At 33.7% G+C, this 17,762-nt stretch overlaps 1 protein-coding gene and 1 non-coding gene across 2 annotated transcripts in view; both read left to right on the forward strand.

The window, feature by feature from the left end:
• Positions 1-17,762, forward strand: part of HTR2C (5-hydroxytryptamine receptor 2C) — a 307,873-nt gene that overhangs the window by 116,118 nt on the left and 173,993 nt on the right. The gene's annotated exons all lie outside the window — the stretch shown is intronic.
• On the forward strand, positions 15,593-15,703 carry MIR1298 (microRNA mir-1298). Its single transcript, NR_033072.1, has one exon. It is a non-coding gene; the product is annotated as a microRNA mir-1298 (primary transcript).

The raw sequence follows: 17,762 nt of genomic DNA on the forward strand, positions 1-17,762 counted from the left end.
TGAATAATGCTGCGATGAACATAGGGGTGCATGTATCTTTGTGCATTCATGTTTTCAAGTTCTTTGGATAAATACCCAGCAGTGGGATAGCTGGATCATATGGTAGATCTATTCTTCATTTTTTGAGGAATCTCCATACTGTTTTCCATAGTGGCTACACCAGTTTGCACTCCCACCAGCAGTGTATGAGGGTTCCCTTCTCTCCACATCCTCTCCAACACTTATTGTTTCCTGTCTTGTTAATTATAGCCATTCTGACCGGAGTGAGCTGATATCTCATTGTAGTTTTGATTTGCATTTCCCTGATAGTCAATGATGTTGAACATCCTTTCATGTGCCTGTTGACCATCTGTATATCTTCTTTGGAGAAATGTCTGTTCAGATCTTTTGCTCATTTTTGAATCGGGTTGTTAGATTTTTTTGTTGTTGTTGAGATGTATGAGCTCTTTGTATATTTTGGATATTAACCCCATCAGATATATGGTTTGCAAATATCTTCTCCCAATTGTTAGGTTGTCTTTTCATCTTTTTGATGGTTTTCTTTGCTGTGCAGAAGCTTTTTAGTTTGATGTAGTTCTATCTGTTTATTTTTTCTATTGTTTCCCTTACCCGGTCAGACATGGTCCTTGAAAATATGCTGCTAAGACCGATGTCGAAGAGTGTACAGCCTATGTTTTCTTCTAGAAATTTAATGGTTCCAGGTCTTACATTCAAGTCTTTAATCCATTTTGAGTTGATTTTTGTGTATGGTGTAAGATAATGGTCTACTTTCATTCTTTTGCATGTGGCTGTCCAGTTTTCCCAACACCACTTATTGAAGAGACTTTCCTTTCTCCATCGTATGTACTTGGCTCCCTTGTCAAAAATTAGCTGTCCATAGATGTGTGGGTACATCAAGTGTTTTTTGTTAGAGACCTTGGTAACACTTAGTTACATGGGAGCTTTTTCTCAGGGACTACCAAGGCTAAAGTGAATCACCTTTATTGTCACTTCAAAAAGAAGGCAACCACTTTAGGTATAGTTTCAAAGTGTGCCTTTACAACTTTTTAATGAAAATGTTGATTTTGAAAAATCTTTCCATACCTATAATTTTCATGGAGAAAGAAAAGAAATATCAGGCTGCTAGCCAATGTGTTCCTTCTTGCAATTGTATTTTCTTGTCCTTCTTGCAACTGTATTTTCCATGATCTATCTGATTTTATATGACTGCCAGTTCCCTCATTAACATCAAAGGTTTCTGCCACAGATACTGGTCTATTGCATTTCTTATGATTCAATTATGATTTTCTTGGCTGGGAAAGCATGAGTCTACAGATTTGAAAGGATATGTAATATAAGTACAATAAATGTATCTCTTCATTTCATTCTAATAGGTTATACTGGCAGGTGATTTTGTACTCATTCACATTCTTTTTCTTTTATAATAACATAACTAATGTAATGAAGCATTGAATTATTCCTGGAGTGGAATCTGAATTATGCCTAAGTGTAAATAAGACTGACATGCTACTCTAAATCATTATGAATATATGTGAAGGTATGTGATTCTACCTGCCTTTGTCAATAAAAAGCATTCTATCACGTTCTAAAGTTTGATGGACATAATACATCTTCCCTAATTCACTGGCTCTTCATTTTATTATTGTCTTATTTTAATAACAAATGCTGTGCTGAAATAGAAGCTTCAAGGATGTTTTGCTGATGGGCTTTGAATCAATATAAAGGCTAAATGAATTAGACATGCTCATTTTCTCCACACCTACTTATTCTGATTGTTCTGAACTTAAAAGTAAAAATATACCAGGTAATTGGCTCTTTTGGGCTCATTTCAAGATTTAAGAGTAAGAAAATTGTGATCTATAAAATTTGGTTGCATAAATATACTTTCCAGTTGGCTTCATCCCCTTTATAGTAGACTGGGTTATAGTACCATCTTAAGCTGAAATCTATAGATTTTGCCAATCCAGTCAAGAGAAAGGTCAGTCACATATAACTGACATATAATTTTATAAAATAAAAATATTAGATAGTAATAAATTGAAATACAATTTACTAATCTTTCAAAAAATTAAGAGTTGTCCATGCTGGTTTTTTCTAGAGTCTATTAAAAACAACCAAACCAAGCCAAAAAGACTTCAGTTACTGTTGTATATAGAGAGTAAATACAAACTGTCAATGACTACCAGCCAGCCACCCTAACTTAACTCATAAAAAAATCTCTCAAAACTCTTTATCCTTAAAACTTCAACTCAAAAAACTCGGGAACTATTTTTGAGTGCCTACTATGCATCTGCTTAAAAAGTAATGAAGTGATAGAATTCTTCTTAAATGAATTCTTACTCAAAATATCATTACACACATTTAGATTAAAAACATATTTATCAAGATGTATTAATAATGCATTGTTTCAATGGGACTATAACACCTACAGATACAAATATCACTTTGAAAACCTACAGAAAAGGCTCACAGATTTGAAAGCATTTGTTTGTATAGTAAACCATCATGATTGTTCAGTTACCACTTTTCTCTTGACTGGATCACCAAAAGCTGTCCATTTCAGCTCAGGAGGGTACTATAATTCAGCCTTTAGTAAAGAGCCTATTGTACTGCTAAAGAGCTTTTTCTTCACTATAAGAAACAATTTCTTCTTTTGACTGGACATTTATTTCCATGCTACCGTTCATGACTTAAGTGAGTGACTTTGTTTCTTTCCCTATGTGTGTAAATTCTCAGTGTTTGGGTAACCTCCTCATTTGAGTGTCATGGAAACCCTACTAAATTCAATTCTAGTCTGGTACAAATATAGTCAATTCAGTCTTTGTGATTTCAACTTTGCCTTTTTTTCCAAGTCAGACTGTTTAGATAAATGTACTGTATTAGAACCATTTCTAACTGATTTGCTTCCCAATCTTTGAAGACAAACTTAAAGAAAAAAATCTAGAGAAAATAAATTTTTATTGTGAGTTGTTTCATTAAGAATATATCTTATTAGAGCTGCATATTAGGAAAGTAATCAACGTTAACTTAAATAATTTTGTAACTAACCATGTGACTCAACATGATTTAAAAATAATCAGATAATTCTATTCACTACTTTTAGAAAATGCACTTACTCATTAAATCAACATGCCTCTTTATTTTAGTATCTGCCAATCATTTAGCTTTTTACAGAGCAATTTCATGCTTATCAGCTTTTTGGCCACATAGTAGATTAAACAAAGTCACAGAAGGATTAAATGAGTTTCCCAAAGTTATAAAGTTAAGAAGTAAAAGTTGGTCTCAACTTTCCATCTTTAGATCCCAAAATTCTATGCTCATTCAAATATAACATATTTATGTCTCTTCTGAATAACAAAGCTAGCTTATCCCAGTACTGTGTGCATCTTATCCTAAAGGTTTAGAGACATAATGTCCTCAAAAAGTTGGTTAGCTGACTCAAAAATTTTAGCATTATTCAGCTTCATTTGTAATGGCCAAGACTTTCTCTGTGATTTAACTATGTGACCTAGAAGGAGAAGGCATTATTTGGCAACTCTTAGACTATAATTGAATACTTTATTGCTTCAAAGGAATCTCTGCTTTCAAAACAACTTGCACAATTGCACAATTTTAGCAAGATCAAAGGCAATGTCATCTTGTGAATCACTTGAGTAAATCCTAGTGAGCCAAAACTAAAAGCTATCTTCCATTGCTATTTAAAACCTCCTTAATGGACTGTTTTGCCTACAGTTGTGTTAAGTATGTTAAATTCACAAACTGTGCTAAAATAATAATTTAGGACTATTGATTGGTGAGATTATCTCTATACTACTTGCTTGAATATGTAAACTAGTGTGTTTTCCAGCAGAACAAAATTGCCTTCTTTACATTTTTGTTCTAGTCATGGAAGTGTTAATTGTATCTAAAAATCACTTTGTTTCCCTGCTGTTGTTGTGAGTAAATTAAATGATCAAAGCAACTGTAAGATTCAACAAAGTTTGCATAAACAACTTATGTTTGAGACTGGTCCTGCCAGCATATTCCTGCCAGTTAGTCCCTGAAACAGTATGTGTAACAAGTGGGGCTTCCAGACATCTAGGAATTAGTACGGATTTGAGAACAACAATTTTCTTTCCCTTTCTTCCTTCTGTTCCCTCTCCTCCTCCCTCCCTCGTTCCCTCCCTCCCTTCCTTCATTTCTTCCTTCTCTTCTTCCTCTCCCTCTTTTGTTCTTTTTTTCTTCCTGCATTTCTGCCTGTCTTCCTTTTTTTGAATATTTGAAGAGCCAAGTGTTCAGGATTGCATTCCAAAGTAGCTTTCTACTGCATTTAATTTTGTAGTCTATGACATTTCCTTCATACCTTTCACTTAAAGGGAGGATATGAGACATCAGTACTAAAAATTGTGCATAAACTAGTGAGACTTCAATATCTGTGACCGTTAGAGGCCCTTTGCTCTTGGTAAAGCTCAGCATCAAAGGCCTGGAAAGAGAATAGGATATTTGTTTCTAATCTTGGCACTGACAAAAATTACATAAGGGCATTGGACAAGTCATTTATCTCTTCTGGGTCAGCTTCCACAGCTATCAAAACAGGAAGTTGGATGGCCCTTAAGCACTCCCCAGGCAATACCTTCCCTGAAAGTATACTTATTAGACACAGAGATTGACAGGTACAATGTTCAATTTGGAGAATTTTATGGCTTCTTACAGGAATCACGAACCACTGTAAGGGTTAGTGGTACAGAGTGAAAGACTATAAACATTGGAGTGAACAATTCTGAAATTGAATCCTACTCTACCACTTACTACCTGTATGTGGTATTTTAACATCTCAATTTAATTTATAATGTGGTATTGCATTGTTGTCATGGTAAAGATTAAATGAGAAAAAGTATATAAAATATTTCTCACAGTGTTTGACATATAATAATAAATTAGTAGATGAAAACAATGATTATGCATCCCGTTTTCACACTCTGTTCTTGTTGAGAAATTTCTACAGGGATTACTCAGTCAAGAAGGTTTATTCTTCTCTCTATCTTAGGGTGATAGATGGTGAGTTAGTAAGACTTTCCAGGGCATACCACAATGACAGTTTCAATGGCATCAACTTTATAAAGTCTTATACTAACAGCTTCTCTACTGCCAAATGCAAAGCAATCAAGCCAAAAGGTATGTGGGAAGCTGATGAATAAGTTTCCACAAATATTGGCAAGAGCTGGGTACTTGTTTTATGAATGTAACTTCTCGGTTTTTGGCAAGTTAATTGCAATGACCATTTAGAATAATTTCTGGCTTTCTCTGAGTAGCAGGTGTTTTGTGAAATCTGTAGAATTTTTCAAACCTATGTATGTATATATGTGATGCAATACGATCGGCTCTGGAGACACTACATTGCCAACTCTTCTATCTTTGGCTTTCATTTGTTTTAGTTGCTTCTCTTTACAGATGGTTTTAATTTGGACCAAAATATTTTAGGATTTTAAAGTAAGATTTTAAAACTTATGGAATCTTTCTTACAATAACAAGTAATACAGTAACAACTGATTCTATTTCAGAACTCCAATATGAGCAGATGGTGGGAAAAAATGAAGTTTGAAGAGAGAGGAATAGTGAATATATGTTCACAAATATGTTAGTTAGTAATCTTAAGGATACAGGTAATTTGCCAAAAGCAGCCTGCATAACTTTTATTCCTTTACCTATAGAAGAGGTGAGTGAAATCTTGAAAACATTTGGAAATTATACCAAATTATTTTACCATACATTCTCAATAAAGAAATAATTGATACAAGAACATAACCTCTTCATCGCAGGGGTCTTTGCTTTATTTACTGGTGTATCCCAAGTGCCTAGAATATTACCGAGCTGTAGAAGGCATTAAATAACTGTGTTGAATAAATGAACAATGCCCTGATGAAATCATAAACTCTTTGCTTATATTGTTTTCCTAAATGTGCTGGTTTTTAAAATTTTGAAAATGTACTTTTAGAATCTTGATCTAGCAATTTACTAGTAAAAACTGCTTGACCTATTTGAACTTAGCAATTTCTTTTTCTGTAAAATGAGTTGTGAAACTTAAATTAGGTGAAACTAATTATAGAGCCTGGCACAGAGTAGGCGGTCATTAAATGTTTGTGGCTTTTGTTTTGTTAGCACTGTATTGGCATTCGGAAAAAATAGGGCCCTATAACTTTAACCTAGACATTGTCATTTATAAAATAAGAAAATAGGACTCCTTATGACAGCTTTTAAAATGTAACAATAGAAATAACAACACAGCCTATGATTTACTACCTAAAGAAGAACAAATGTTCATGTTGATGCATGTAATATATTTTTGTTAAACCAATGCACAATTTAGTCAGCATCCTATGCAGTTTAGAAAAGTAAAGCATTATTTAAATGCCATTTTGGTGATATCATGAAATATTGAGTCTCTGAAATGAGAGAAAAGAGTAACATACTCTCGTTAATTTATTTCCAAGCATATTTTAGAAGGTCTACAAAATCACATGTGAGACAAAAGTGTCACACCATGCCTTAGTGGTGATTTGTGCCAAACACATTTTCCTTTATAAGTTTATAAGGATGTATTAATACTGCATTGTTTCAATGGGACTATAACACCTACAGATATAAATATCACTTTGAAAACCTACAGAAAAGGCTCATCAATTTGAAAGCACTTGTTTGTATAGTAAACCATCATGATTGTTCAGTTACCACTTTTCTCTTGACTGGATCACCGAAAGCTGTCCATTTCAGCTCAGGAGGGTACTATAATTCAGCCTTTAGTAAAGAGCCTATTGTACTGCTAAAGAGCTTTTTCTTCACTATAAGAAATAATTTCTTCTTTTGACTGGCCATTTATTTCCATACTACAGTTCATGACTTAAGTGAGTGATATTGTTTCTTTCCTTACGTGTGGAAATTCCCGGTATTTGGGTATCCTTCTTACCTGATGGAAATAAGTTTGAATTTACAGCTACTAGATAAATTCATAGCAAATTTAAATACTGTAATATGCATATTGCACAGGTAGCTGTCAGCAAACCTTATTTACAGTCACATTCCTCTATATGGTCACGTTGTGGTTCTGCAAAATTTTTAAGACCTTTACCAAATTAGAGCTATGCCCTGTATTTAATGAGTCACCATTACTGCACCTCCCTCAAGAGTTTAGATGAGAGTTCAAGTTTATGTAAGCTGTTGCTAACTGGAGAGGGTAGTACTAATGCAAAGACTTTAACGAATTGGTATTGAAAATGTGGTTTACCCGAGGACTACTTTTCTCAAAATGCATTATCGTAACATCCACTAAGAATAAAGTCATCAAAGAAAGATGCCTATATAATTTTATAGTTTCTAGAAAGATCAGTTTTTTCTAGGGAAAATACATCATGCTCATCATTTTAGATGGTTAATAACAATGTTTTGTGTTTTGTTTGTCTTTGTTTTTAACAAGTGGGCTAGTGGCACATTATGGTGCTAAAAATAAAAATTGGATTGTGCATAAAATAATGAAGTCTGCCTTATTTGAGAAAACTAAATATTTTTCATGCTATATTACCTGAGAGCATATCTCATTTGTAGTTATAATTTCTTTTGAGAAACTTTCAAACACACAAAGTAGTAGAGACAATAGTACAATGATCCTCCATATACTTATCGCCCAGATTTAGTAATTATTAAGATTCTGCAATGCTTGATTCATATATCCCTTTGCCTTTGTCTCCCACTCTCTTTGTTGGATTATTTTAAATCTTTTTGCTTTACCTCAATAAGCATTTCTAAAATTGTGGGTATATTCTTGCATAACCATGATGCAGTTACTACACTTAACAAGATTTTTGTCATAAATTTTTAATTTTTTTTTTACTGAAGTAACATAGGTTTATAACATTATATAAGCTCCAGGTGAATAACATTATAATTTGTCATCTCTATGTACTACAGCATGCGACCACCAAAAGTCTAGTTTCCATCTGTCACCATACAATTGACCCTCTTCAACCATTTTGCCTCCTCTCACTTCCCTTCCCCTCTGGTAACCACCAATCTGTTATGTGCTTATATGAGTTTGTTTTTATTTTGTTTTGTTTGCTCACTTGTTTTGTTTTTTTTATTCCACATAAGAGTAAAATCATACAGTATTTGTCTTTCTCCATCTGATTATTTTGCTTAGTATAATACCCACAATCTCCATCCATGTTGTCACAAATGGCAAGACTTCATCTTTTTGTGGCTGATTAGTATTCCATTGTATATATACGCCACATCTGCTTTATCCATTCATCTGTCAATGGGTACTTAGGTTGTTTCCAAGTCTTGCTATTGTAAGTAATGCTGCAGTAAACATAGAGGTGCAGATAACTTTTCAAATTAGTATTTTCCTATTCTTTGGATAAATATCCAGAAATAGCTGGATAAATAGCTGGAACATCTGGATCGTGTGGAAGTTCTACTTTTAATTTTTTGAGGAATCTCCATTCTGTTTTCCATAGTAGCTGCACCAGTTTGCACTCCCACCAGAAGTTCATGAGGGTTCCCTTTTCTCCACACCCTCTCCAGCACTTGTTTCTTGTCTTGTTAATAATTATAGCTTTCTGATGGGTTTGAGGTGATATCTCATTGTGGTTTTGATTTGCATTTCCCTAATAATTAGTGATGTTGAACATCTTTTCATCTGTCTGTTGGCCATCCATATGTCTTTGTTGGAAAAATATCTATCAGATCTTCTGCCCATTTTTTAGTCTGTTACTTTATGTTTTTGTTGTTGAGTTGTATGAGTTATTTGTATATTTTGGATATTAGTCCCCTATCAGATATATGATTTGCAAATATCTTCTCCCACTTGTTAGGTTGTCTTTTCATTTTGTTCATGGTTTCCTTTGCTGTGCAGAAGCTTTTTAGTTTGATGTAGTCCCATTGTTCACTTTTGCTTTTGTTTCCCTTGCCTGAGGAGACATATTCAAAGGATATTGCTAAGACTGATGCCTGAGTGGATGCTCTTATGTTTTTTCCAAGGAATTTTATGATTTCAGGTCTTACATTTAAGTCTTTAGACCATTTTGAATTAATTTTTGTTTGTGGTGTAAGATAATGGTCTACTTTCACTCTTTTGCATGTGGTTGTCCAGTTTTCTCAAAACTATTTATTGAAGAGACGTTTCTTTCTTCATTGTATGTTGTTGTCTCCTTTGTTGTAAGTTAGTTGTCCATATACGCATGGGTTTATTTCTGGGCCCTCAGTTCTGTTCCCCTGATTTGTGTGTGTGTTTTTCTGCCAGTACCCTGCTGTTGTGGTTAGTGTAGCTTTGTAGTATAGTTTGAAATCAGGGCGTGTGATACCTCCAGCTTTGTTCTTTATTGTAACAATTGCTTTGGCTATTCGGGGTGTTTTTTGGATCCATACAAGTTTTAGGGTTTTTTTGTTCTATTTCTGTGAAAAATGGGATTGCATTGCATCTGTAGTTTGCTTTAGGTAATATGGACATTTTAACAATGTTAATTCTTCCAATTCATGAGCAGGGAATATCTTTCCATTTCTTTGTGTCTTCAATTTCATTCAGTAATGTCTTACAGTTTTCAATGTACAAGTCTTTCACCTCCTTTGTTAAATTTATGTTTAGACATTTTATTCTTTTTGTTGCTATTGTAAATGGAATTGTTTTCTTAATTTCTTTTTCTGATAGTTCGTTGTTAGTGTATAGAAATGTAACAGATTTTTGTACATTGATTTCTGTACCCTACTACTTTACTGGATTCATTTATTATTTCTAACAGTTTTTTGATTCTGTTTTGGATTCTTTAGAGCTTTCTATATATAGACTCAAGTCATCTGCAAATAGTGACAGTTTTACTTCTTCCTTTCCAATTGGGATGAGTTTTTTTTTTTCTTGCCTATTTGCTCTGGCTAGAACTTCCAATAGTATGTTGAAAGAAAGTAGTGAGGGTGGGTATTCTTGTCTTGTTTCTGATCTTAGAGAGATAGCCTCAGCTTTTCACCACTGAATACGATGTTAGCTGTGAGTTTGTCATATATGGCCTTTCTTATGTTGAAGTACATTCTGTTTATATCCATTTTATTGGGAGTTTTTATCACAAGTGGATGTTGAATCTTGTCTAATGCTTTCTCTGCATCTATTGAGATGATAACATAATTTTTATCCTTCATTTTGTTACTCTGGTGTATCATATTGATTGATTTGTGGATGTTGAACCATACTCGCATCCCTGGAATAATTCCCACTTGATCATGGCGTATGATGCTTTTAATATATTGTTGTACTCAGTTTGCTAATATTTTGTTAAGCATTTTCGCATCTATGTTCATCAGAGATTTTGGCCCGTAATTTTCTTTTTTGTGCGTTGTTCTTGTCTTCTTTTGGTACTAGGGTAATGTTGGCCTTGTAAAATGAGTTAATGTTTCCTCCTCTTCAATTTTTTGGAAGAGTTTCAGAAGGATACGTGTTAAATCTGTTTTAAATGTTTGCTGGAATTCACCAGTGAAGCCATTTGGTCCTGAACTTTTGTTTTTTAGGATGCTTTTGATTACTGTTTTGAACTTTTAAACTTGTGACGGGTCTATTCAGATCCTCTATTTTATCATGGTTCAGCCTTGGAAAGTTGTATGATTCTAAGAATTTATCCATTTCTTCTAGATTTTCTAATTTGTTGGCATATAGCTGTTTGTAGTAGTCTCTTATGATCCTTTTTATTTCTATGGCAGCCATTTTAACTTTTCCTCTTTTGTTTCTGATTTTATTTATTTGAGACTTCTCTCTTTTTTCTTAGTGAGTCTAGCTAAAGGTTTATCAGTTTTATCTACTTTTTCCAAAGAACTAGCTCTTAGTTTCATTGATCTTTTCTATTGTCATTTTTGGTCTCTATTTCACTTATTTCTGCTCTTTTATTTCCTTTCTTCTACTGACTTTGGACTTTATTTGTTCTTTTTCTAGTTACTGTAGGTGTAAGGGTTGATTATCTATTTGAGATTTTGCATCTTTCCTGAGACAGGTCTGTATTGGTATAAATGTTCCTCTTAGTACTGTTTTTGTCACATCCTATGGATTTTAGTATGTCGGATTTTTATTTTCATTGGTCTCCATGTATTTTTTGACATCTCCTTTGATTTCTTCATTGACCCAATAGTTGTTCCATAGCACACTGTTTAGTCTCCACATATTTTTAACTTTTCCAGCTTTCTTCTTGTGGTTGATTTCTAGTTTCATACCATTGTGGTCAGGAAAGATGCTTGATATGACTTCAATCTTCTCAAATTCATTGAGACTTATTTTATGTCCCAACATATGGTCTGTCCTGGAGAATGTTCCATGTGCACTTGAGAAGAAGTGGTATTCTGCCACTTTTAGATGGAATGTTCTGTCCATATCTCTTAAGACTATCTTGTCTAATGTTTCATTTAAGGCTTATATTTCCTGGTTAACTGTCTGTCTGATGATTTATCCATTGATGTAAGTGGATTATTAAAATCCCCCACTATTGGTGTGTTGCTGTCAGTTACTCCCTTTAGGTCTGTTAATATTTGCTTCATGTATTTTGGTATTCCTATGTTGGGTGCATATATACAATATATGTTATGTCTTCTTAATGGATTGTTCCCTTTATCATTATATAATGTCCATCTCTGTCTCTTATTATGTTTTTTGGCTTGAAGTCTATTTTGTTTGAAATAAGTATGGCTACACCCACTTACTTTTGACTACCATTTGCTTGGAGTATCATCTTCCACCCCTTCATTTTGAGCCTATGTTTTTCTTAAGAGCTGAGTTGAGTCTCCTATAGCCAGCATACACTTGGGTCTTGTTTTTAAATCCATCCAGGCACTCTGTGCCTTTTGATTGGTGAGTTAAATCCATTTACATTTAGAGTGATTATTGATATAGGAGGACTTAATACTGACATATTGTCTTTTGTTTTCTGGTTGTTCTGTATCTTCATTTTTTTTTTTTTTTTTTTGCTTATGTTTCTATCTGCCATTATAGTTTGGTGGCTTTCTATACTGTTTTTCTCAATTTCCTCTTTTTCTAATGTTTCATCTTTTTGCTCTAGATTTTTGTTTTGTGGTTACCATGATACTTGTATAAAATGTCTCATAGATAAAATACTAGTTTTTCTGCTGATAGTGTCTTATCTTCATTTGCCAATACAACTTCCGTTCTCTTCCTCCTCCCTTTTTACGTTTTTGTTGTCACAAATTGTTTCCTTTTATATTGTGATTTATTATCATATGAAAGTAGCTTTAGTTATTTTTAATGCTTTTTCCCCCTTTAGCCTTTATGATATAATTAAGTGTTTAACACCCTATTCTATAATAGTTTTGCAGTTGTCTTGTTCTGTCTGTTTATCACCTATTCAAAGTTTTGTGTACTTTTGCCTTTTGTTTCTGGTAGAAGAGCTCATTTCAACATTTTTTGTAAGACAAGTCTACTGGTAGTTGACTCCTTCAGTTTCTTTTGGTCTGGAAAGCCTTTATTTCTCCTTCATATCTGAAGGATGACCTTTTGGATAGAGTATTCTTGGCTGGGAGTTTTTATCTTTCTGCGTTTTGAATATGTCATTCCACTTTCTCCTGGCCTGTAGAGATTCTGCTGAGAAATCTGCTGATAGCCTAATGTGAGTTCCTTTTTAGGTTTCTTTTTTTTTTCCCCAGGCTTCCTTTAAAATTCTTTCTTTATCATTGACTTTTAACAGTTTTATATAATGTGTATTGGAGAAAGTCTTTTTGTGTTGAGATAATTAGGTATTCTATAAGCTTCGTGGACTTGTATATTCAGTTCCTACTTCAGGTTTGGGAAGTTCTCAACTATTATTTCTTTACATAAGCTCTCTGATCCCTTCTTCCTCTCTTCTCCTTCTGGGTAGTCATTATTCTTATGTTGTCTTTTTTAATGGAGTCAGATAATTCTTGTCGAGTTTCTTCGTCTTTTAAAAATCTTAATTCTCTTCCCTCTACTACCTGAATCATTTCTAGGTTTCTAACTTTGAGCTTGCTAATTTTCTCTCCAATAAGGTCTGCTCTATTTCCCGTACTTTTTAATACCTTCTTCATCTCCTTTATTGAGTTCCTCAGCTCCAGAATTTCTGTCCAGTTGTTTTGTAGAGTTTCAATTTCTTTGATAAAGTACTCCTTGTGCTCATTAATTTTCTTCCTGAGTTAATTGAACTGTCTTTCTGAGTTTTTTTAATAGCTTATTGAGTTTCTTCATAATATCTGTTTTGAATTCTCTATCAGTTTGATTGCAGTCTTCCATGACTACACTTATGGTAGTCAACATCTTTCTTATTTGTGAGGCTTTGTTTATTTTGATTCTGAGCTGCCTCTGGTTATATTTGAGAGCCAGCAATTTCTACCCTCCACGTCCTCTGCCAACAGTGTCATTGATGCTCTCATGCACACCTAACAATTTTAAGAGTAAGTCTTTGATACCATCAAATATTCTAGTCCATATTCAAGGTCTCTCAATTGTCTCAGAAATATCTTTTTGTTCTTTTCTTTTCAAATTTACTTCAACTTTGGAAGAAACTGTAGAATAGCATGTTGATATTTTAGCAAAATTGCTACAGTTTGTTTATATTATAGTATAAATATATGTGATAGAAAACTATGTCTCTACTGCACATGAGTGGGTAAAACAATCATGACTGCCTATATATAGAATAATCTTTCAGTGAGATGTAACAACACATGTTGCTGTTATTTCAGAAATGGCTTATTTTTTCCAAATTTGCAGTGATCAATATTTCATAGGTTTATAATATTAGATAAGTTAATTTGCCTGCTTCAAAAATATGAATGAAAATATTCAACCACTCATGAAATTTCACTTATGAAATCATGGTGCCTTAAAGGGTCATAACAATAAAATTTGTATATTCATTGCACTTTTCTTTTCATTAACCACCTCTAACGTAAATACACACACACACACACACTTTGAAATCATGAGCAAAAGGATTTGAGGATTTATATTGGTTTGAATTTCTTGACAGATTTTATTTTGTAAATTGAGTTGTACAATATGTACTCTAGGAGGATAATTAACAGAATTCTTCAGGCATCTAGTTACAAAAAGCCATGAAAACTTTATTACATCATTTGTGGTCTGAATTATAGCTTTAATCTCACTGAGAGGAGTTATAAAATAGGCAGATCTGTTTCTCTAAATATTGACACTATCTGATATAAAGTTCACAGACCTGGTGCAAGAAATGGAGTATTTTCAAAGTTGTCAAACTGAAGTACTATTTTTTTCCTTAAGTAAATAAAAAGGGAGAAAACTACACAAAGCAATAAACAGGTTTTAGTTGAGCATTAAACTACTAAAACAGAAGTCAGGCTTTAGATAGCGACAAAACTAGCCATTACTTCTTACTTAACTTTTTTGTAAAGTATTTTGGCAGAAAAACTTTTTAAATCAGAAAATCACATTAAATGACTTTGTTTTAAATTTTTTGTGAGTCTGTGTAGTCTCCCAACTCTTTGAGAATGAGATATGTATTTAAGATTCCTTTAAGAAAGTAGAAAGAAGAGATGAGACAGAATACATGCACATTAATTTGTGGGATATGCAGGCTGCATTATGAGGATACTCAAGCTAAAAATCACTTTCACACTCTTTTCAAATCAAGAGGCTTTCTCAGGTGATTGTCATATCTTACACTGACTTGGCAATAAGGAAGTAGAATCTAATTGTAATCAAACAGCTATTTAGAAGCCTCTTATTTGTAAAATACCATAGAATAATGTCAAATATTTATGAATAAAACCTTAATCACAGCATTTCAGAGCCAGATGGTATAGAGATCCTCTATCATATTCCCCTCATATAATGGATGAGAAAACCAAGACCGAAATTGGTTCAGTGACTTATCCTAAGTCACACATCAACCACGTGATAGAGTTAAGACTAGAACCCATGTCTCCTACTTCCCTGCCTAGTGTCCTTTATGCTATACTACATATATTTAACATATTGGGTACTGAATGATACTAGAACAAATTATATATTATTTAAATTGTTAATTATACAATTAATTTTGATTTTGACTTATTTTTTTGTTTTTGTGGTATATCTTTTTTTATGCTTTTTTTGGTAAGGAAGATTGGCCCTGAGCTAATATCTGTTGCCAATCTTCCTCTTTTTTTTTCTCCCTAAAGCCCCACTGTATAGCTGTATGTCCTGGTTGTAGGTCAATCTAGTTCTTCTATGTGGGATGCCACCATAGCATGGCCTGATGAGCAGTGCATATGTCTGCACCCAGGATCCAAACCAGTGAACCCTGGGCTGCTGAAGTGGAGTGCGTGAACTCAACCACTCAGCCACAGGGCCAGCCCCCTGTGATATATCTTAATTTAACATTGTTAATATGTTATTTATAGGTATTGTTGCATTTTAGTGATTTATATGCATTTTATAGTAATAAGTTATAAAACAACTGGTAAGATTTACTTTTTTGTAGATGGGACAGCAGAACCAGGAAAAAATTGATCCTTCTACTCCAAAGTAGATATTTGTTTCTTTCTTTCTTTCTTTTCCTTTTATATAGGTGATTGTGAAGCTGTGAAATGAAGAGCTATTGGAAAGATGAGGAGTTAAGAGTTCATTCGGCTGTCCAGATGTATCCAAGTACCCAGTTATTTGGCAATAAATACATCTGGGCAACTGATTGAACTTTTCGCTTTTCATGACTCAACTGGAACCTTCCACAGCCAGAAGGACCTGCTATATAGTCAAAAGTTTGTGATCTCTTAACCTAATGAGATGGGAAGTGGGAGTTGCTTATGGGGGAGGAGGCACCAATGTAAATGTAAGTGGGAACACATTTTACTTTGCAGTTAAATCGAACGTTAAGTATTTTAGCAAAAGATGAACAGATTTTTCCCCCTGGTTTGCAAAATTAAAATCAAACTAACAGAAAATTTTAAAGTGTTCCCATCAATGACACTTGTTATATGCTTAACTCCCCAGTGTAAACAAACTGTATTTTTTATTGTGATTGAGAATAACCAGCATATGCTGGCTAATATTATTAGTATATTATAATATTTTTTAAGTATTTAACCTCAAGCTATGGCTACATTCATAGGTCCATCTAAAGTATGTCCCCCAATCACTCTTTATCCATTATGCCATTTTAGTTTATTTCTAGCAATTCTTACTATCTGAAATTATCCTACTTATTTGTTTAAATGTTTATTGTCTGTATCTCCTGCTAGAATGTGAGCTCCATGAGAGCAGAGGCCTCTTCTATCTTGTTTGCTACTACATGCCCAGCATTTGGCAGAGTGCCGAGCACATAATAGACAAGCAATAAATATTCAAATACATTAAAGTATTGTTATACAGAGTTTTCAGTCCTGTAAATTAGTCACAGTTGGTCTCCAAAACAGAGATTTAGCATATGGTTTGCTCCAGTGAGCTCCGCTGTTTAAAAGCCTTCGGTTTACTCTGCTATGTGGATACTTATGCTGAGATAATTCGGGGATAGTGCTACTACCACCTATGGAGAAAGCAGCTTCAAATTGCCGGGGACTCTGCCCACTGAGCCAGCTTCTCTCAATGTCTGGTACTACTATTGTGGAGTGATTTGGTAGCTATTTTAACTCTATCAATTTGGAAGCGGTGTTGTTTTTGAAGTATTGTTTTAGGTAAATGGAATAAATCTAGCTGTGAAAAACTTAGGATCTTATATACTGTAGATTTTACAAGGTAACTATCTTGTTAACGCTCACTAAATTTAACAATAATCACTCTCATAAAATATGTAAAACACAAGCAGAATCTTTTATTAAATACAAATAAGGAGAAAATATTTCATGTTTCATTTAAATTCCAAGAACAAGAGAAACGTTTAAATTTGTTTAAACGTTATCTTGAGGGGCTGGAGGAAAGAAATGACAGTAATGACACTAGACCTGCATTCAAATAAAATAATCACCTTATTACCAGATCTCATGAAATGCCCAGGAGACACCCAGAGTCTCATCCAGTTAATGCCCTCCTGCCCTTCCCTTTCAAAAGTGTCTCAGTTTGGAGAAGAAATTATAAAATCACCCAATATACATAATTGTACATTCAGATTATATACGTTAGATTTCACTATGACGCACTATGAGGAAGTGTCCAGTTCTGTGTCTGAAGCACTGCATTCTCAGGCAAGCCAAAGAAAGATACAGTAAGCAAGTCGCTAGTATTGCATTATCCTATGGTATAGATACTTGACTATTACAGAGCTAATCATTCCCATTGAAGTCTCTTACCTTAAGGCTTTTTGCCTAATATAAAATAACACTTTCCGGCAGAGCAGATTGCCAAACATTGGAACTTTATAAAATTGCCTCTCCTAGAGGTTGTTCTAAAGAACATCAATTATCAACTTTCTTCAAGTGGTTTAAATATAGACCTGTCTGAAGGCAAAGGACTAGATTATTTGATCACTCATCATTTTCCAGCCGTAGGAGTTGTGTGAATTCATAATTTTAGAATAAATTAAGACCTTATACTTGAAGATAGACAGTTGGAATTTATTTAACTTCATACAATAAAGTTTGAAATGAGCTTAACATGCTTAAAGATCCTTTGTTGACTGGTAGAAGAACAGGCTCTAGTTGCATTGATTATAACTGGACTACTTAGTAACTTTTTATTAAAATCATAAATAGTTATTATTTGATTATAGTTGGCAAAAGTGAATTTTTACTATGATTGTTGTATGTTTTATTAGAAAATCCCTACAGTACATTTGAAGTTG

Source organism: Equus caballus, chromosome X, assembly GCF_041296265.1.
Source record: "Equus caballus isolate H_3958 breed thoroughbred chromosome X, TB-T2T, whole genome shotgun sequence".
Lineage (NCBI taxonomy): Eukaryota > Metazoa > Chordata > Mammalia > Perissodactyla > Equidae > Equus > Equus caballus.